General features: G+C 48.4%; 1 long non-coding RNA gene across 1 annotated transcript in view; it reads left to right on the top strand.

Moving 5' to 3' along the window:
• The window catches only part of LOC146772724 (uncharacterized), a 52,684-nt gene that overhangs the window by 28,493 nt on the left and 9,408 nt on the right, over positions 1-14,783 (top strand). Inside the window, exon 2 of the long non-coding RNA XR_014972121.1 lies at positions 10,297-10,348. This is a non-coding gene — a long non-coding RNA (uncharacterized LOC146772724). The remainder of the gene's footprint in view (positions 1-10,296; positions 10,349-14,783) is intronic.

Genomic DNA, 14,783 nt, shown 5'->3' with positions numbered 1-14,783 from the left:
GGAACCTACTCGTAAGTGACGTATATACAAGGTTTCCATAAATCTTAAAAGGCGACCATTCTTGTATAATTTCTTTGTAAACAGCAACTGTATATAATAATACGCGCTGGGCAATGGTTCGCTCTTTCAGCTTGTCGACGGCGTTTCGACCCTCTATTAGTACGGGGTCTCCTCAGGACTAGTGATGCAGGGACATCTATAACAAAATAATAATACCGCTCCTACAGCCAAGGACATCAACGTTTTTCCTCCGAGAACCCACAGTATTACAGACAACAGACTAGCAAATCCTACAGAGGAAAGTCCAACTATAGGGGGAACTCTTCCAAAAAACAATGACTCTATTTTTTTACACCCCCCTCCCCTCAAGGCCCCCCCTTTCCGAGTTGGAGGACGAATCTCAAAATTCTTTTCAAATTGGTCATGGATAACTTCAGACCGTTGGGTGTTGGACATTGTGTCCAAAGGCCATGCTCTAGAATTCGTCAAATTCCCTCGGAACACCCCCCCAACCGGTCCTCCTCCTGCTCATCTCAAAGAGCTTTTCCATCAGGTCAAAATTATGCTCAAGAAAGGGGCCATCGAAGTGGTTCCAAAATCTCAGAAGGGGCTGGGCTTCTATTCCCGTTTTTTCCTCGTATTAAAGAAGTCCGGGGAGTGGCGCCCTATCCTCGACCTGAGGTCTCTCATCAAGTTTCTAAAAAACCAGTCATTCCGCATGCTCACACTGAGGGACATTCTTCAGTTCATTTCTCGAGACGACTTCATATCGACAATCGATCTTCAGGATGCCTATTTCCACGTGCCAATTATACCACGCCACAGGAATTATCTACGCTTCCGTATAGGCCAGAGGGACTTTCAATTCAGAGTCCTGCCCTTTGGGCTCCGCTCCGCTCCCTGGGTCTTCACAAAGGTCCTTGCCCCGGTGGTGGCCTATTTACGGTTGCGAGGCATTCAAATATTCCCATATTTGGACAATTGTCTAATCAAGTCCCAGTCCTACCACCAAGCATCCTTAGATACCCAGTTTTGTCGGACTCTGTTCAATTCTCTAGGACTCTCAGTCAACATACAAAAATCTCAGTTCACGCCAGCTCTTCACAGAACGTTCCTAGGCGCTATTCTCAATACCTCCATGGCCATGGCTTTTGTTTCCGGCGACCGGCAGAAACGGATCCGACAGCTCGCAGCTCACATCAGATCAAAGTGGTCCGTTTCAGTCCGCATCTTGAAGTCTTTTCTGGGGATGGCGTCGTCCTGCATTTCTTTGATCCCACATTGCATACTGAAGAGTCGTCCAATTCAAGAAGAACTGGAGAAACGGTGGCGCCAGGTCTCCGGTTCTTTCAGCAACCGGATCTTCGTAACCGCTCGCATGGCACAAGCTCTGCACTGGTGGACGCAACCTCGCCACATCGCAGCCGGCACTTCATTCTTGGCAAACGCCCCAGAACTCGTCCTTACCACGGACGCCTCCCTGGAAGGGTGGGGCGGACACCTTCAAGATCTGTCCATCAAGGGCAAATGGACCCTGTCCCAACGTTCTTGGCACATCAACAGGCTAGAATTGATGGCTCAAATCTTTCCGACTCCAGCTTCAAGGGGAATCAGTGCTCATTCAAACGGACAACACCACCAGCATGCACTACCTAAACAAGCAGGGTGGTACCAAATCTCCACTGCTTTCCCAGCTGGCTCAGAAGATCTGGTATTGGGCCATACTCCATCAGATCACGCTCACAGCAGTCCACCTTCCAGGCATTTCCAACATTCTGGCAGATTCTCTCAGTCTGTCAGCGTCATCGACCCACGAGTGGGACTTGCATCAGCCGACTCTAGACTTTGTCTTCAGCCTTTGGGGTCACCCGAGCCTGGATCTCAGGCGTCACGCTTCATTCGTCCCGTGATTTTGCTCATCCTGGACTTATCCCGGTTCTACCCAACTGACCGACTTATCCCTGCCCGAACGCACTCTTAGGAATGCGGACTAACCAAAGTTCCGATTCATCCCGTTCCTTGCAACTTTAAAGTGCTGATTTCGATGCACACTCTACTGCTTAGTTACTTTCTTCACAATTGATCCTGTCAAGAATTCCTGTCATACAAGGGAAACACGCCCTTATGTAAACAGGAGAGCTGTTACATAACTCAAGGGAAACAAGCCCTTATGTAAACAGGAGAGCTGTTACATAACTCAAGGGAAACACGCCCTTATGTAAACAGGAGAGCTGTTACATAACTCAAGGGAAACACGCCCTTATGTAAACAGGAGAGCTGTTACATAACTCAAGGAAAACACGCCCTATAAAGGGAGGAACCGGGAGGTACAAGGCTGTCGGATATTGTGTTTACACCGACGTACCTGCTTCGTGAAGAGCAGTGTTCCGGAGTGGTGCTCCAGTAAGGCAAGAACGGAGGTAGGTCGAGTCGTTACTCCCTGGGCCGTGTCTTGCCCCATCGTCACCTGTGAAGGACCCGGAAGCTCTACCGGTCAACCATTGAGCTTCGCTTTTTGACTCGGCTGAGTCCAAGCGCAGTGGCGCTTTTGCTGGTTGGAGTCGTAACTCCCAGCCCGACCAGAGACACAGGGACTGCCAGCTGTAACGCACACCAGGAGGTGTTTGCCGCGTTACAGACTCGGAAGTCCACAGGATCGATCGAGCGGCTGCTCTCGGTTCAGTCTTCTTGCTTGTGATTGGGGTATCGGTGACGCATCACCAGGAGGTGACTCCGCGTCCCGGTGCAGTCTGAGGAAGAAGTTGAGCGGCTGCTCCCTTCAGGTAGAGACCCCGGCTGGGTGTTTCCCTGACTCCTCGATTCTCCCCAACACTCTTCGTGCCCCTCACAGCCTACCGATTGGCATTGTCGGCCATTTCATTTCTGCCCTCTGTTGGCATACGCCGGGATCGGCGTATATGCAGAGGACGGTTAGGACCATCCGTGCTGTGGGCTGGTAACGTACTTAGGCTGGAGGATTCCAGTGACTATAACTTTTGTTTGTTCTTTGTATTTTATTTGCCTTCATTAAAAGAACTAACCCTTCACAAGTGGTTGCGTCCTCATTGTCGTGTCTGTTAAACGATCCTGAGACGTTCAGGGCGTTACAAAATATCCGACCTTAATAACACTAACTGTCTCCCGGTCGATAACAGACATGGCAACACTTGATGATGTGCTGGCTGCTTTAGCGGCCATGCAAGTTGAAGTGGCTGCCTCTAGGCAAGAAACAGCCGATGTAAAAGCCAGACTGGATGCTATCCAATTGGACCCGCTCACGCCCAGCACCTCCCTCACGAACCAGACCCCTGCGGTAGTAGTGGAAATGCCGGTAGCCATCCCCTTGGCAACACCAGAGAGGTACAGTGGGGATCCTAACACAGTGCAGGTATTCCTCACACAAGTGGCGCTACATTTATCGTGCAAACCAAAGGCGTTCCCCACGAGTCAGGCTCGTGTGGCTTTCCTTATATCCTATTTGGCTGGAAACGCGGCACAATGGGCCGTACCTCTGGTGAGCAGGGACGACCCCCTCTTATGTGATTGGGGTGCTTTTCGCGAGGAATTCCTGAAGGTATTCGACAGAAGGGCTGACTCGTACACGGCGGACCGTGCAATGCTTGAGTTGAGACAGGGATCCAACGACCTGGTGCAGTATCTCAACGCGTTCCGAAGGCTGGTTGCGGAAACCAAGTGGCCTGTTGCTAAACAGACGGCGCTCTTCCATCAAGGGCTGTGCGATGAGCTCAAGGACGCCGTGGCTCATATTGACCCTCAACCCAAGACATGTGAGGGCCTTATCAACCTGGTATTACGGCTGGAACATAGGCTAAGTGAAAGAAAGGGGGATCATGGGAGAAAAGGAAAATCCCTTCCATCCTATGTGACGGTGGGAAGTCCTGAAACTTCCACCGCATCCAAGGGAGAACCCATGGACATCAGCGCAATACGAGCGAGCCTCACAGCCACGGAGAAAGAGTCACGCCGTAAACAAGGATTGTGCCTATATTGTGGCAAAAAAGGCCACTACGTACGTGAATGCCCTGCCAAACCGAAGACGTCACGTTATCGGGCCAACCGGTCGGTAACAGCCGTGGTGGACATACCGGCGGAAAACTAGAGGACTCCAAGACCAGAGAAGCGGCATCTCGGAGTCACTCATCCATCCCTTCACTTTCCAACTCGGTCACTAAGGGACAACGACACCTGTTTATCACGGTGCACGTGGGAGTGCATGACCAGTGGATACCCGTTGTGGCCATGGTGGATTCAGGGGCCACTGGCATGTTTATGGACCACAACGAGGCATGCAGGCTAGGGCTAGTGCTTCTTTCCAAAGCAGTACCCGAAGACGTCTATGCGGTAGACGGAAGGCGATTGGTGACGGGGCCCATCGGACAGCACACGGGGGTCCTTCCGATGAGATATGGGAGGAACCATTTGGAACAAATCGATTTTAACATCATCCGAGCGCCCCAATATGGCGTCATATTGGGATTGCCGTGGCTACAGAAACACAACCCCTTTGTGGATTGGCCAACACATCGCATCGAAATGACGTCACCGTATTGCATCCTGCATTGTGGAATAAGAACGGAATCCCTTGACGCAGATGAGAGCGGGAGTCAGACGGTGGCTACAGCGGCAGAAAAAGATGTGGCTCTCCCCCAGGCTTATCACAGTTTTGAGGATGTATTTGATGAGGTGAAGGCGGAAGTGCTACCACCACATAGACAGTTTGACTGCCAGATCGACCTGGTGCCAGGGGCCAGCGTTCCCAGCGGCAGGCTGTATGCCCTGACGGAGCCTGAAAACGTGCATCTCCGGGGGTACCTGGATAAACTCCTCAAGCTAGGATTCATCCGCCCGTCCAAGTCTCCGGCCGCCTCGCCACTCTTCTTCATCCCGAAGGCTAATGGGGAGCTGAGAGCCTGTGTGGACTTTAGGGCATTGAATGCGATAACCATAAAAAATCGGTACCCCTTGCCTCTCATCAGTGTACTTCTGGAACAGGTCAAGAAAGCTCGTATCTACACCAAGTTGGATTTGAAAGGGGCATACATCTGGTGCGCATGAGGGACGGAGACGAGTGGAAGACCGCCTTTAAGACCAGGTTCGGCCTTTTTGAGTACCTCATCATGCCGTTCGGTCTGTGCAACGCCCCGGCAGCCTTTCAGTACTTTTTGAATGAGGTATTCAGAGAGGAGTTGGATATCTACGTGGTCGTATATATCGACGACATCCTCATCTATTCGTCCAGTGTGGAGGAGCACGTACACCACGTCAAAGCTGTGCTCCAAAAGCTGAGGGAAAACATGCTGTTTTGTAAACTCAGCAAGTGTGACTTCCACGTCACATCCGTGGAATTCCTCGGAGTGATGCTGAGTCCAGAGGGACAGGAGATGGCAGAACGAAAGATCAAGGCGGTGAAAGAATGGCCGGTGCCCCAAAGCGTGAAGGACGTCCAAAGTTTCATTGGCTTCGCCAACTTTTACAGGCGGTTTATAGATGGATTTTCAGGAGTGGTGGCCCCAATCACACAGCTACTGAGGAAGTCCAAGGAGTTTGTCTGGTCCCCTGAAGCGAACAAAGCCTTTGAGGCCCTGAAAAGCGCCTTTGGTAAGGCGCCGGTGTTGGCTCACCCCGATCCGGATCTCCCCTACGTGGTGGAAGCGGACGCGTCGGATGTGGCGCTGGGGGCTATCTTGTCCCAACGCAACCACGACACAGGGGTGCTTCATCCCGTTGCGTACATGTCCCGCAAACTCAACGACGCCGAACGCAACTACCATATTGCGGAGAAGGAGCTTCTCGCAATCAAGGACGCCTTCACCGAATGGAGGCATTGGTTGATGGGGGCAAGACATGTGGTATCGGTGTACACGGACCATCGGAACCTACAGTTCATGACGGCCACTAGACACCTTTCTCCCAGGCAGCTGCGGTGGATGATCTTCTTTGCGGGGTTCAACTTCCGCATCACATATCGTCCGGGGACGGAAAACCGGAAGGCGGACGCCCTGTCCCGTCAATCTGCAGTTAAGGAACCATTGCCTGCAACCGAGCGTTCCATCATTTCCCCGAGGATGGTACTGGGGGTTATCCAACCGGATACTTTCCTGAGGGGAATAAAGAGAGGGATCAGGTCATTCGCATGGCGGAGGTGGCTCCTCAGTCACAGAGAATGGCAGCTGAAGGACGGGATACCCCTGAAGGGCAGGCGCCTATTGATACCCACGCCTAGGCTAAGGAAACAAGCATTCATCTGGTGCCATGACTCTCCATGCGCAGGTCATTTGGGCTTTGAAAAAACGGTGGCTAGCATGGGACGGCATTTCTGGTGGCCAACCATGAGAGTGGATGTCAGGAGGTGGGGACAGGAGTGTCCTACGTGTGCTACCATGAAGGCCGACCATGGCCGAACCCAAGGGCTCTTACATCCACTTCCGACCCCGGATAGACCATGGGATAGTATATCACTGGACTTCGTGGTGGGCCTACCGGTAGACCAGGGGATGACGGCAATACTGGTGGTGGTGGATTACTTGACGAAAATGGGGCACTTCATCCCCTGCAAGAGAGTCCCTACGGCCGGGGAATTGGCGTCACTACTCCTAAAGAATGTGGTACGACTGCATGGATTACCTGGGGTGATCGTGTCGGACCGGGGGTCGCAGTTTACTGCGCAATTCTGGAAGACTTGGTGCACTGCGCTGCATGTTAAGACCGCCCTGTCCACCAGCTACCACCCTCAAACGGACGGCCAAACCGAGCGCCTGAACCAAACGCTCAAACAGTATCTGCGATGTTTTGTGGACCAGGGCAGGGAAGAATGGGTCGACTTGCTATGGGTTGCAGAGATAGCCTATAACAACGCCACTCACAGCTCCACACAGTCATCTCCGTTCTATAGCAACTATGGCCAACATCCCAGGTTCTTGCCATTTCTACATCCGTTCAGAGAGGACAGGATTCCCGCCACAGCGGACAGGGTGGCACACATAAAAGACACGTTGATGCGCTCAAGGGCTGTCCTAATAGAGGCCAAGAGAAGATACAAGGCTGCGGCAGATAGGAAGAGAAGGCCCGGGCCACTGTACCGCACTGGAGACTACGTCTGGATATCCACAAGAAACATGAGGTTTCGAAAGAACAGTGTGTTCCATCCCAAGTACATGGGCCCCTATCGAATTACCAAGTGTATGGGTCCCGTGAACGTGAAGGTGTGCTTGCCCCAGTCATTGCGGATACACCCTGTCTTTCATGTATCATTGCTCAAACCAGCACCCTCCAAGCCGTCTGGGACACCTAGGCCGGTATGCGTGGAGTCGGAGGTGGAGTATGAAGTGTCGGGCATACGGGCGTCCAAATGGCGCAGGGGGAAGCTGTGGTACCTGGTTGCGTGGAAAGGCTATGGCCCGGAGGAGCATTCATGGGAACCGGCTGAAGGGGTTCATGCTCCGCGCTTGGTCTCCTTGTTCCATCGGCGTTTTCCTGCCAGCGCTGGACCCGTGGGGAGCCGCTGAGAGGGAGGATGTACTGTCAAGAATTCCTGTCATACAAGGGAAACACGCCCTTATGTAAACAGGAGAGCTGTTACATAACTCAAGGGAAACAAGCCCTTATGTAAACAGGAGAGCTGTTACATAACTCAAGGGAAACACGCCCTTATGTAAACAGGAGAGCTGTTACATAACTCAAGGGAAACACGCCCTTATGTAAACAGGAGAGCTGTTACATAACTCAAGGAAAACACGCCCTATAAAGGGAGGAACCGGGAGGTACAAGGCTGTCGGATATTGTGTTTACACCGACGTACCTGCTTCGTGAAGAGCAGTGTTCCGGAGTGGTGCTCCAGTAAGGCAAGAACGGAGGTAGGTCGAGTCGTTACTCCCTGGGCCGTGTCTTGCCCCATCGTCACCTGTGAAGGACCCGGAAGCTCTACCGGTCAACCATTGAGCTTCGCTTTTTGACTCGGCTGAGTCCAAGCGCAGTGGCGCTTTTGCTGGTTGGAGTCGTAACTCCCAGCCCGACCAGAGACACAGGGACTGCCAGCTGTAACGCACACCAGGAGGTGTTTGCCGCGTTACAGACTCGGAAGTCCACAGGATCGATCGAGCGGCTGCTCTCGGTTCAGTCTTCTTGCTTGTGATTGGGGTATCGGTGACGCATCACCAGGAGGTGACTCCATGTCCCGGTGCAGTCTGAGGAAGAGGTTGAGCGGCTGCTCCCTTCAGGTAGAGACCCCGGCTGGGTGTTTCCCTGACTCCTCGATTCTCCCCAACACTCTTCGTGCCCCTCACAGCCTACCGATTGGCATTGTCGGCCATTTCATTTCTGCCCTCTGTTGGCATACGCCGGGATCGGCGTATATGCAGAGGACGGTTAGGACCATCCGTGCTGTGGGCTGGTAACGTACTTAGGCTGGAGGATTCCAGTGACTATAACTTTTGTTTGTTCTTTGTATTTTATTTGCCTTCATTAAAAGAACTAACCCTTCACAAGTGGTTGCGTCCTCATTGTCGTGTCTGTTAAACGATCCTGAGACGTTCAGGGCGTTACAGATCCATATCGCAGTCAACATCCCTTGGTATTCTGACGCTACCGCGCTCCGTGTGGTTTCTTTCCCTCGGACCTTCACCGTCCTTTACTCCAGAAGTACCTTTGAATCATCGTAACCATAGTCCTGATGATGACCTCAATGTAACGAGGTTGAAACGTCGTCGACTCCACAACGCCAATTGCGGCATTGAAAAGGGTCATTCATAAATAGAGTAATCATGTTTGTAATTTAAATTCTTTTGTAAATACCTTTGTTTGATCCTCATGTTTCATCTGTCCTTCGCCGTTCCACGTTGTTGCCTAAACACTTATGTCACTGCGCCGTTCTCTCACCACTACACCTTCAGTGCACATATGGTTGTTATGGTTACTGTAAATTAGTTGTATTTTTTGTGCTTCTATCTACAAATAACAACCCTTCATCCTCCCTTTGGTCTCCCTTGTCCCTTCTTGTGCTTTATGATTAATTCTCATATCTAGTGGTTCCTTTACTCGATTTACCAGTTGAGACATTGTTTTTTTGTTACTATACCTACCTGGTCTCAACTGGGTAAACAGGTTCACTCCTGTTTCTGTTTTTCTCACTATTCTATTCAAGCATGTGAATCTATGAAAGACACCCCAATACTGGAGAAGAACAAATGTTACTTACCTGTAAACTGTGGTTCTCCAGTATTGGTGTCTTTCATAGATTCACATGCGACCCACCCTCCTCCCCTCAGAGGCTCTCTTCTCCTCATTAGACTCTTTTGTCACTCTTGTGCTACAAAAATCTGAGGGCCTGAGCCTCTGAGGAGAAGGTTCTAGAGGGTGCTTGCGCCTGATTGGCTGGAGTTTGGACTATAAAAACGACATGGATATGTCAGTAAAGTGATTCCTTTTTTTTTCCAATGCTTTCCTATATGGCAATGTTATCCTATGGTACTTTTGACTTGGTATGTTATTTTAAACTATATGATGTTTATTTATATATGTATTTTATTCTTATATATATTTATGTATGTATCTATATACATGAGGCTTATTGCTTTTTATGTACCGTGGGACTCTCACTTCGACGGGGAATATTCAAGCATGTGAATCTATGAAAGACACCAATACTGGAGAACCACAGTTTACAGGTAAGTAAGATTTGTTCTTCTCCTCTCTGACTGAAATCAATTCCCTTTGGATTCCTTCTAGGATTTCCCCTAACTTGTTTAAGTCCAAACCTTCCGCTATTCTGCTCAGGTGCTAAATAATACGTGGGCACTTCACTCTGTCAGGACCAAGTGCTCTTCTCAATGCACAGGAGCAGAATGTCGTAAGTTCCCACTGCCACCCCTAGATTTCTCAGCGACGCGCAATTTGCAGTGAGTACACCAAAGAAATCTGGGGGGGGGAGGGGATGGGACAGAGAAGAGACAGCCACTATGCGTCTAATTCTTTCTTCAGCTTTAAACGCCCTTCTAATTTTCTTCTTATCTTCTCCTTGGCTGGATAGGGGAGTATTGTACTGTAAGAAAATGTTCGCATTAATATATATATCAAACCTTCTAACTATTCTATATTTGCGTGTTTTCCTTCCTGTTCACCTACCCTGTTTGTAGGGACCAATGCTTCTCTTCTTTCTAGTTATTCTTTTCTTTTTATTTAAAGTCTTCTGGGTGCTGGGAACTAGAGATATTAAATGTGTTAGCCTTCTTTTCTTTCCTCCGCGTCTGTTCTAATTTCTTTTGTTTTATTTTTTTACAGATTTCTCACCTAAATATGTTCTGGAAAATGCTTTTAACTGGATTCTGGTTGGGTAAGTAGATCTTCCTTAAATAACTACACTTGCTTCCACTTAAAAGGATTTATCTTCACTTTTGTCATCTACTATGTGAGTTTCTGCCCTCTGTTATTTACTTGAAGTTACTTCACTCCTTACTGCAGTTCTAAGAGAAAATTCTAATTAACTTCTAACTGTACACAACCCAATTTCAATATTTTTCCTTCGTGGTGATTCTCTAACTAGTGCTAACTTTGAATATTATATTATGAGTACTCGCGCGTCTACTAAAAATAGCTTGTGCTGACTCTGAATTCTCTGCTAGTCTTTGCTCGTTAACTGGAAGGTTACTTCGCTACTGTTTTATGGAAACCACATGCGCATGCCTCAAAACAAGACTTTTCCTCATTTGAAGCGCATGCTTCGTCTAACAAAACATAAAATCTGAACAGTCTTACTTGTATTATATTCCTCCGCAATTCCGTTTTTTCAACATGAATACTTGATGTGCGCAACAACGTTTTTTTTCCCTCACTAACTTCGCGACGCTGATCCTAAACGACCTTCTCTCCTCAGAACTTCGTTGAAGTGCGCCACTACACAGACCCGACACCTGGATCCTGGTAATTGCTGCTGAACACTAGAGCGCTAACCTGCTGCTCACACGTTCCAATCCTGGCGGCCATTTTTGACACTGTTCTAGTTTTAGATTGGCTCTGCCTATAGCGCTTCTTCTTTTGATTGCTTGATTTAAGGACATTAACACTTACAGTGAGTCTTTTATTTAAATGAGGTCTGACAGTCCTGACAGGTAGTATAAATCCTTGCTACCTTCTCTGCAAAGAAGTCTGCCACCAAATTACAAGAATCCACAGAGCTACTGTTGGGTTAGTGACGATATGTCTTTGAAAATCGTAAGAAGTTCTCTAGAAGAGTTCTCAGCTTGCTCTAACCTGTCATTGTAATAGGTGGCACGAGTTCTTCTTTTGAGGGAGTGATGGTGTTTTAGACTAATTTTATATTCGGCCTTCCTGTGATCTGAAAAATCTTTCCTCCATACACGTTCTAAATGCTAGCAGGATGTCTTTGTTATCCTGAGTTCTTCATTAAACCATGGGGCTGATTTTAACTGTCTTGTTGATTTTAACTGTCTCTGTCTAATGATGGATTTAGGCCCAGATCTCTGTACTGGGGTGAATGTATGACCTTGTTCTGCATTCTGTCCATCAACTGTTGTTTTTGCATTTAACTGTCTCCTCAGCGCACTAGAGGACCATGGGGCTACTCTGTCTAGTGCTTTCGCAATCCGGTCATCTAATGAACTAAAGGCAGTCTCAATGTCTTTGCCTCCCGGCGGCCCGCCCTGCTGAAGGGCGTGATTAAAGTTTGCTGGTGAAAACCTAGCCCACTTCCTATGCAGCCTCCCTGCGCCTTTCGTATTTGGCATTGGGGTGTTAGGTACCAGGGCATTAAAGGGGACCAAATAATGGTCTGTCCAAGGAACTGCATGAGGGCGTTCAATTACTAGATCCCCCCCAGTTGGCAAAAATCAGGTCTAGTAGGTGGCCCAGTTGGTGAGTCGAGAGAGATTGTAATACCAGCTGTAGAGCGGCCAATTCCTGACAGCGCTCTTGCACTCCAACATTAGCCATATCATCAAAGGGCAGGTTCATGTCACCAGCACTCTTATCATACCGAAGTGCAGGTTGTATCACCTAATCCATTAGGCTCGATGCAAACTGTGTTGTGGGACCTGGTGGTCTGTAAATTAAAAAACCTTTGATAATGTAGTTTGCGGCTACCGTGATCGAAAAAAAAAGCCTGCTTTGCTAGCATCGATGTTAACCATCTCTAAAGTGCATTGTAAGGATAGTTTATGAATGATGGCTATCCCCCCGCTGTTTATTTGACGAACCAGTCTGACAATACCATAGTTCTGTGGGAGAGCCTCAAGGATCACAGGGGCCGAATACTCATTCAGCCAGGTTTCTGTAAGAAACAGAACATCTGGCTGATTGTCTACAAGATGGTTATGGATTTCATATTTATGCTTATTGAGGGATCTGCAATTGACCAGTATTAGATTAAGCTTATGACCTATCCCGGTCCCTTTCGTATTCGCTGCCATTATGTAAGGGCAGTAACTGCATTTTCGAGGAGTAGATCTCATCGGTATACTGTGCCTACGTTGCTCTAGGATAGGTGGGCATAATGTATGTAGTTTCTCCGAGGTGTATTTATGAGCTCCTACAGAATGGGCGGGGGTCCTGGCCCCGGATGGGCGCAGACGGGCTTGCCTTTGGCGCACCCGCTGCGCGTGTCCGCTCAGGCATGCGCACCGAGTACGGGTTGTGCCTCCCTCACCTAGACCGCCAACTGCAGCTCAGACTGGGAACCGGAAGTGAGACAAAACCCAAATTCCTGCCCTCCGATCAATCGGCTCTAAAGGCCGCAGCGGAGCAGGGCAAGAAAAGTACTCCCCACAAGTTAAAACTCCGAGGTGAGTTAGACTCGTACAGTTAAAAGGTGTGCAATTAAAAACATTACCAGTGATTTTTTTAAAGCGCTCAAACAAGCTGTCATGTTACCCCCACAGCGAGGGGCCACTTCCTTCAGTTGGTGCCCAAACAAGGTACCCCCAAGGTGATCTAGCTCGCCCGTAATCGGGTTGCAGGGTCGAGGGTGCGTCTGGTCGGTCGGGTGGATCGGGGATCCCCACATACGAGCCTGGTTCTCTTGGCTGCCCCGCCCGTTTGATCAGGCGGTTCCTCGTCTAGTGGTCACCGGCTGGGGTCCTGAGAACGCAAAACCTTGGATTTGACCGTTTGGTCCGAAGAGTCGGCAGTGGAGTATAACCTTGCTTAACCTGAGTGCACCAGGTGAGTGATTTGATTCTTGGAAAAAATGGCACCAAATCTTGAACGGCACAATCCTACGGGCTGTGTCTTGGTACAGTCTCCGGACTGTCTTGGTGCAGTTTTTGGACTGCCTTGCTTGAACGGCATGAGTCGACGGGCTGTGTCTTGGTACGGTCTTCGGACCTTCTTAGTTTGAACTTGGCTGGTTTGCGGACCTTTTAAAAGAGACAGAGTGTTTGCGAACAATCTGCCAGGCCAATTGGAAATTCAGCCTATTATTGAAAAGGTCTGGGGCTGGAACCTGTCTTTTTGTCTTAGTGCAGTTTTAGGACTGACTTGTTTTGGTTCAGTCTGAGGACTGACTTGGCATGGCGCAGTCTGAGGACTGCTCTTGAGAGCTCTTTTGTCTGTGAGTGTGTTGTGAGAATATGGTGCACCATCAGTTTGTTTTTGGTACGGTCTGAGGACTATCTTCTTTAAAAAAAAAAAAAAAAAAGGCACTTCCAGTTGCTTTGCCAGGCAAAATAATGAATTTGGCTCCTTTTTTAAAATGTCTGCAATGAGTTGTTTTTTTTGTCATTGTTGTTCTGCAGATGCATGATTGGAAGAAAATAAGCCGGCGAAAATAATAGTAATAACATGTTTGATTTTTGTATAGGATGAATGGTTTGAGAAAGGACAAATGAATGTGTACTGGGGGAGAAAGGGAAACAAGACAGTTAAAGATAAGGCTGTGATAAGAAAAAGAGTGAGGAAAAAAAGCAGGGGTGCGCTGATGGCACCCAGATCTTATATTTTGCTTTGCACATTGCAAAAGGACAAAGGCTGATTTGAGCTACAGACATGAAGTTGCATGGGAAAAGTGGCATGCAAGTAAAAAAAATGAGGAAAAAATGAAAGAACGAGCTCTGCTCAGATGCTGATGAGGAGTGTAAGGATTGCTCATGTAATTAATTTATGATCGATTTGAGCGTGTTTAATGTAAATTTGACCTCATTCTAGAATGTGCATTTAATTTGAAAAATGTGTTGTGAACATTCAAGGTAGTGTATATTTGTGCTGAACAGACACACATTCTAAAAGTGCAGTAAGAGAGGTGAAATACACAGTTTGGTTTGGCAGGCTTGCTGTTCGGCCTTGAAGATAATTAAGGAATTCCCAAGGAGGGGTCTCATCGCAGAGCAGCAGGCCGGGGAAGTGAGACTCTGGGAGAGGCGGACGGATTTAGAAGGAAAAAATTTGGCTCTAACATTTCTGACATTACCAAGTCCATTGTGGCAACGGTGGAAGGTCCAGATTTTCCCACTTAGGAAAGAATATCAAAGTTGTAGGAGTTTTTAAAGAGAAAATGCAAAGTCGGTTTTAGATTGGGTTGCGGCAACAATAGGTTCATTTGAGAAAGGTTACCAATTTGCTGTCTGTGACTGGGGCTTGACAGGAAAAGATTTGTTTTGCAAATTAAAAAGTATAAGTTACTGTACACCAGATGATGTTAAATCTCAGATTTCTAATGGGAATGTACAGTGTAACATTGCCCAACAAGAGACATCTGTAGCATTGTTTTCATAAAAACAGTTGACACATTACCCTCTGATCTTATTGCTTTAAATATT

This window comes from Triturus cristatus, chromosome 12, assembly GCF_964204655.1.
Source record: "Triturus cristatus chromosome 12, aTriCri1.1, whole genome shotgun sequence".
NCBI lineage: Eukaryota > Metazoa > Chordata > Amphibia > Caudata > Salamandridae > Triturus > Triturus cristatus.
Note: the sequence above shows the minus strand (reverse complement) of the source record. Positions and strands in the feature narration are given on the sequence as shown.